At 40.2% G+C, this 7,561-nt stretch overlaps 1 pseudogene; it reads right to left on the reverse strand.

Annotated features, from left to right (window-relative positions):
* Positions 1–6,783: 6,783 nt before the first annotated feature.
* Positions 6,784–7,313, reverse strand: LOC115518059 (annotated as a pseudogene).
* Between the last annotated feature and the right edge of the window lie 248 nt (positions 7,314–7,561).

Genomic DNA, 7,561 nt, shown 5'->3' on the forward strand with positions numbered 1-7,561 from the left:
TGATGGCTTCCTGTCTTACATTGAGGTCTTTCATCCATTTTGAGTGTATTTTTGTGTATAGTGTAAGAAAGTGGCCCAGGTTCATTCTTCAGCACGTCACTCTCCAGTTTTCCCAGCACCACTTGCTGAAGAGACTGTCTTTATTCCATTGGATATTCTTTTCTGCTTTGTCAAAGATTAGTTGGCCATATGTTTGTGGGTCCATTTCTGGGTTCTCTATTCTGTTCCGTTGATCTGAGTGTCTGTTCTTGGGCCAGTACCATACTGTCTTGATGGTTACAGCTTTGTAGTATAGCTTGAAGTCTGGGATTGTGATGCCTCCTGCTTTGGTTTTCTTTTTCAAGATTGCTTTGGCTATTTGTGGTCTTTTCTGGTTCCATACAAATGTTAGGATTATTTGTTCTACCTCTGTGAAGAATGCTGGTGTTATTTTGATAAGGATTGCATTGAATATGTAGATTGCTTTGGGTAGTATCGACATTTTAACAATATTTGTTCTTCCTATCCAGGAGCATGGAATTTTTTTCCAATTCTGTGTGTCTTCTTCAGTTTCTTTCATAAGATTTCTATAGTTGTCAGTGTATAGATTTTTCACCTCTTTGGTTAGATTTATTCCTAGGTATTTTATGTTTTTTTTTTTTTGTGCAACTGTGAGTGGGATCGATTCCTTGATTTCTCTTTCTGTCACTTCATTGTTGGTGTATAGGAATGCAACCGATTTCTGTGCATTGATTTTATATCCTGCAATTTTGCTGAATTCATGAATCAATTCTAGAAGTTTTTTGGTGGAAACTTTTGAGTTTTCCATATAGAGTAACATGTCATCTGCGAAGAGTCAAAGTTTGACCTCCTCCTGGCTGATTTGGATGCCTTTTATTTCTTTGTGTTTTCTGATTGCAGAGGCTAAGACTTCCAATAGTGTGTTGAATAACAGTGGTGGGAGGGGACATCCCTGTCTTGTTCCTGACCTTAGGGGGAAAGCTCTCAGTTTTTCCCCATTGAGGATGAGATTAGCATTGGGTTGTTCATATATGGCTTTTATGATCTCAAGGTATGCTCCTTCTATCCCTACCTCCTTGAGAGTTTTTATCAAGAAAGGATGCTGTATTTTGTCAAATGCTTTCTCTGCATCTATTGAGAGGATCATATGGTTCTTGTCCTTTCTTTTATTGATGTGATGAATCACATTAATTGTTTTGTGGTTATTGAACCAGCCCTGCATCCCAGGTATAAATCCCACTTGGTCGTGGTGAATAATTTTTTTAATGTATTGTTGGATCTGGTTGGCTAATATCTTGTTGAGGATTTTTGCATCCGTGTTCATCAGGGAAATTGGTCTATAGTTCTCCTTTTTAGTGGGGTCTCTGTCTGGTTTTGGAATCAAGGTAATGCTGGATTCATAGAAAGAGTTTGGAAGTTTTCCTTCCATTTCTATTTTTTGGAACACCTTTAAGAGAATAGATGTTAATTCTTCCTTAAATGTTTGGTAGAATTCCCCTGGAAAGCCATCTGGCCTTGGACTCTTGTTTTTTGTGAGATTTTCTATTACAAATTCAATTTCCTTACTGGTCATGGGTCTGTTCAGATTTTCTATTTCTTCCTGTTTCCGTTTTGGTAGTGTATATGTTTCTAGGAATTTGTCCATTTCTCCCAGATCGCCCATTTTATTGGCATATAATTGCTCACACTATTCTCTTATTATTGTTTTTATTTCTGCTGTGTTGGTTGTGATCTCTCCTTTTTCACTATTGATTTTATTTATTTGGGTCCTTTCCTTTTTCTTCTTGATCAAACTGGCTAGTGGTTTATCAATTTTGTTAATTCTTTCAAAGAACCAGCTTCTGGTTTCATTGATCTGTTCTACTGTTTTTTTGGTTTTGATAGCATTAATTTCTTCTCTAATCTTTATTATTTCTTGTCTTCTGCTAGTTTTGGGTTTTCTTTGCTGTTCTTTTTCCAGCTCCTTAAGGCATAAAGTTAGGCTGTGTATCTAAGATCTTTCTTCCTTCTTTAGGAAGGCCTGGATTGCTATATACTTTCCTCCTATGACCGCCTTTGCTGCGTCCCAGAGGTTTGGGGTCATGGTGTTATCATTTTCATTGACTTCCATATACTTTTTAATTTCCTCTTTCACTGCTTGGTTAGCCCATTCATTCTTCAGTCTCCCAAGTATTTGTTACCTTTCCAAATTTTTTCTTGTGGTTGATTTTGAGTTTTATAGCGTTGTGGCCTGAAAATATGCACGGTATGATCTCGATCTTTTTGTACTTACCTAGGGCTGATTTGTGTCCCAGTATATGGTCTATTCTGGAGAACGTTCCATGTGCACTGGAGAAGAATGTATATTCTGCTGCTTTAGGATGAAATGTTCTGACTATATCTGTTAAGTCCATCTGGTCCAGTGTGTCATTCAAAGCCATTGTTTCCTTGTTGATATTTTGATTAGATGATCTGTCTATTGCTGTGAGTGGGGTGTTGAAGTCTCCTACTATTATGGTATTACTGTCGATGAGTTTCTTTATGTTTGTGATTAATTGATTTATATATTTGGGTGCTCCACATTTGGCGCATAAATGTTTACAATTGTTAGGTCTTCCTGGTGGATAGACCCCTTGATTATGATATAATGCCCTTCTGCATATCTTGATACAGTCTTTATTTTAAAGTCTAGATTGTCTGATACAAGTATGGCTACTCTGGCTTTCTTTTGTTGACCATTAGCCTGATAGATGGTTCTCCATCCCCTTACTTTCAATCTGAAGGTGTCCTTAGGTGTAAAATGGATCTTATCTTTTCTTTTATTAATGTGGTGTGATTACCTTGATTGATTTGCAAATATTGAACCACCTTGCAACCCAGGAATGAATCCCACTTGATCACGGTAAGTGATTTTTTTAAAATGTATTGTTGTATTTGGTTTGCTAATATTTTGTTGCAATTTATGCATCTATGCTCATCAGAAATATTGGCCTATAATTTTCTCTTTTTTTTGTCTTGTCTTTATCTGGTTTTGGTATCAGGGTGATGCTGGCCTCAAAGGATGAATTTGGAAGCTTTCTTTCCTCTTCTATTTTTTTGTAATAGTTTGAGAAGAATAAGTATTAATTCTTATTTAAATGTTTGGTAGAATTCTCTTGTGAAGCCATCTGGTTTTGGACTTTTGTTTGTTGGGGGTTGTTTGATTTCTACTTCAATTTAATTGCTGGAATTCAGTCTGTTCAAATTTTCTGTTTCCTTCTGATTTAGTTTTTGGAGGTTATATGTTTCTAGGATATTATCTAGCATCACTAATCACCAGGGAAATGCAAATCAAAACCACAACGAGATATCACTGCACACTTGTCAGAATGACTGATATAGGGGTCCCTGGGTGGCTCAGCTGGTTAAGTGTCTGACTCTTGGTTTTGGCTCAGGTCATGATCTCATGGTTTTGTGAGTTTGAGCCCTGTGTAGGGCTCTGTTCTGGGAGCCCAGAGCCTGCTTGGGATTCTCTCTCTCCCTCTCTCTCCGCCCCTCCCCACTCGCACTGTCTCCATCTCTGTCAAAACAAATAAACTTAAAAAAGAATGGCTAATAGAAAAAAAACCCACAAGAAACAACAAGTGTTGGCAAGAATGTGGAGAAAAAGGAATCCTTGTGCACTGGTGGTAAGAATGCCAGTGGCACAGCCACTGCAGAAAACGGTGTGGAGCTTCTTTAAGAAATTAAAAATAGAATCAGTGTATGATCCAGTAATTCCATGGTGGGTATTTGCTCCAAGAAAATGGAAACACTAATTCAAAAAGATATATGCACGCCTATGTTTATTGCAGCATTATTTATAATAGCCAAGGTATGGAAGCAGTCCAGATGTCCCTTGAATGATGAGTGGATAAAGATGTTTTGTGTGTGTGTGTGTGTGTGTGTGTGTGTGTGTGTGTGTGTACCCAGTGGAATATTACTCAGCCATAAAATAATGAAATCTTGCCATTTGCAACAATATGGATGGATCTAGAGAGTACGATGCTAAGTGAAATAAGTCAGAGAAAGATAAATACCATGTGATTTCCTCACTTGTGGAATTTAAGAAACAAACTCGTAAAGAAATAAAGAGACAAACCAAGAAACAGGCTCTTAACTATAGAGCACAAACTGATGGTTACCAGAGGGGAGGTGGGTAGGAGGATGGGTGAAATTAGTGAAGGGGATTAAGAGTACACTTATCATGATCACTGAGAAATGTATAGAATTGTTGAATCCCTATATTGTACACCTGAAGCTAACGTAACACTGCATGTTAATTATACTGGAAAAGTGCACAAGTTAATGATTTTTGGCATATAACATTGTTAGTCTTTTAAGGTTGTAAAATAGATGTAACATACATGTTCCCATTTCAACCATTAAGTCAACAAACAAAGGCATGAGAGAAACAGAACGGACAAAAAAGAGTGGCTGCTTTTTGTGGGGAAAGGGAATCCAATTCGGGCCATTCGGCCGATGGCAGAGTCATTTCCTTGAGAGGAATACAAGAGGAAAAGCAGAAGTGGAAAATCTCATGTGGCAATGACTCACGTGTGATTGGGTCTGGAGCTTAGAACAAAGGTCTGAGCTGTAGATAACGTTGTTTGGGGAATCCTCAAACGAGAGATGGAAAGTGAATCTGAAAAGGATAAAAAAGAAAAGAAAGAATGGAGGACAGGGGTAGAAAGTCCACCTGAAGCCGGTGAACAGCCCAGCTTCCTTGCTGGCTGCTGGGTTCCTTGTGCCCACGAATCGTTCTCATAAATAAAATGAGGAATGCTACGTTGTTGCAAACAAAGCTATTAAGCCATGTTATTAGGCAAAAACCTAAATACTTAAACACTACTCGAGCGCACACTGACTTCTCATTACAACAGAAATAACCTCGTTAAAAAACCACATAGACACAGCATCAATACGTGATTGGTTTTATGTTGCAAGAAGCCGGATTTCTCCCATACACACGACTCCCTGAACTTTCCTTCTCCGCCGTCTCCAGTTAACATCATCTTTGGTGCCCCAAAGAAGAGAATATTTCATCTGAGAGCATTTGTCTTATTTGGAAAGCTGACAGTGACAATATCAAAGAACCGGTCTCTTCTAAGTGGAACTAAGGGACACCAAATTCACATCAAGCTCCACTCGGAAGACCTTTGCTAGGATGTGGCTCTTGCTTATCTTAGCACAAAGGACCCCTCAGGGCTTGATCTGGCCAATAGATGAAGAGCGACTTTAGACTCCCAGCGTCCTGGCAGAACCTAAACTGACATTTAATTTTAAGAGGATTTTGCTAGTGGTCATCATTAGTTTTTTGTTTTTTTTTTTCCTATTAAAGGCAGTTCTCAAACCATCTAAGAATTAACTGCTTACTTAAGAGTAAATCCTGCTTCATTCATCTACTCATTTAGAGAAATATTTACTGAGTGATTGCTGGATGCCAACTAGCATACTAGGTGCTGGGGTAAGTATATTTATATTAATAGCACTTTTCTTTTTACCTTTTCCTATAAATAAGCCCCCAGGTGATTTTCTCTTTCCATTGAAATAGACCTTCATGTATAATTGGGTGAATTTAAAACAAACGAAAAGGCTCACAAGCTCCTTATGAGTCTGTCTACCAAAAATTTAGCAGACATGGAAAAACTCTACAGGTTTGTGGTCAGTTTTTGAAGCTCTAAGACATCTGCTTGGGTTAGTACTAGCCTGAAGAGGTATCCCAATGAATTCCCTCATCAAGTATGTTTGAGATAAACCTATGGAAGAGAGTTTTATCCATGGCGTGCCTGGTTTCTTCTGTCACAATAGTACACATCATGTGGCTTCTAGAAAACTCCTCTCTCTATGCCCTCATGAAAGAATAGCCGTGGGAAAGGCAAATGATGTCTTAGCATTACAAAAACAGCAGTGACCTTGAGTGCCCTTGAAAGGGCACTCAAGGTCCGCCCCAGACCACACTTTGAGAACCCCTGCCCTCGTCTAATCTCCTTGTTACATACAAGGAGGCTGGGTCTCACAGAGAATACGTTAACGCTAGGGAAGATTCCAGATGGTTTGGCTTAGGTTTCCAGTCAGAAACCTGGGAAGTATACCCAAATGACCTGTCCTGTTCACTGTCGTTGCAAGGACTGTCACAATACAGCACCAAAACTGTTCTGTTTTAAATAAAACGGAAGGGGGCGCCTTGTGTGGCGCAGTCGGTTAAGCGTCCGACTTCAGCCAGGTCACGATCTCGCGGTCCGTGAGTTCGAGCCCCGCGTCGGGCTCTGGGCTGATGGCTCGGAGCCTGGAGCCTGTTTCCGATTCTGTGTCTCCCTCTCTCTCTGCCCCTCCCCCGTTCATGCTCTGTCTCTCTCTGTCCCAAAAATAAATAAACGTTGAAAAAAAAATTTAAAAAAAAAAAAAATAAATAAATAAAACGGAAGGGGAAAATCCACAAACACAATAAATTCTGCAACAGGCATATTGAGCTGAATTAGGATGTCCATTTGAGCTGCTGCACAGCAGGCATCATAGAGAAGAAATACGGAAAACAGAACCACCAAATGTCACCATTTATCACATTTTCTGAGCCTGAAATGCAATTCGTGACATAATGCCAGAGAAAGTTTCTCAAGTACTGGCTGAAAGGGTGATGGGAATATCAAGAGAGGGCACATAGACTGGCAATCATCTGGAACTTTCTAGATACAGTGGAGTTGTTCTGAAACGTAGATGCATTTCCTTCTCTAACTGGACCTTATTTTGTCTTCTCTAAGTGAATCAGGTTATCTTCTTGTTCCCCTAGAGATGATGTCCTTTGTATCCTGCCAGATGGTCCGAATCTTCTTTAAATGGGTCATAGCCTTGTTCCCTTAAGCAACATGGTGCCCAGAAAGGCCGGTCCGGTGGAGAAGCCTGCCAGCCTCCTTTCAGCATTCATTTTTTTTCAGGCTCTGCGTTTCGTGGTTCTGGATCACGAGTCATCCACCCCTCCTTTTGTGAATCTAGTGACGTGATGCTAATTCTCTTCCCCAACAAAATAATTCACAACGGAGGCAAAGCGAACACTTCTCAGGTGAAGAGTTACTTCTTCCCTGCTCCTCCTTTGCGTGCATTCTTCCCGACCGTCACTGAACTCAGATGGGCCCCAGGAAGTTGGAACCTGCCCCTTATCTCTTCCCCAGGAGGACGCAGCGAGGACGCCTGCAGCTGCTCACCACTGCTCCTACCCCAGCTCCAGGAGCCTCCCCAGCAGCTCCGTGGAAAAGGTCATAGGGCGGGAGGCTGTGGGGAACACGGCCCTTAGCATGGTGTTTTTGAGTTTGATCCATATCGGAGCCTGTGTTGGACTTCATTCCTTTTTATTGCTGAATAGTATTCTGTTGTATGAAGGCCCCCCATTTGTGTATCCTTTAATCATTGGGTGAACATTTGGATCGTTTATACGTTTAGGCTATTACAAGTAATGTTGCAATGAAGCTTTGTGCGCAGATCTTTGTGTGGACGTATGTTTTCATTTCTCTTGGGTAGATAACCTATGATAGGAGCCGCTAAGTCCTCTGGGGGCTGTATGTTTAAC

The sequence above is a fragment of the Lynx canadensis genome, chromosome B4 (genome assembly GCF_007474595.2).
Source record: "Lynx canadensis isolate LIC74 chromosome B4, mLynCan4.pri.v2, whole genome shotgun sequence".
Classification (NCBI taxonomy): domain Eukaryota; kingdom Metazoa; phylum Chordata; class Mammalia; order Carnivora; family Felidae; genus Lynx; species Lynx canadensis.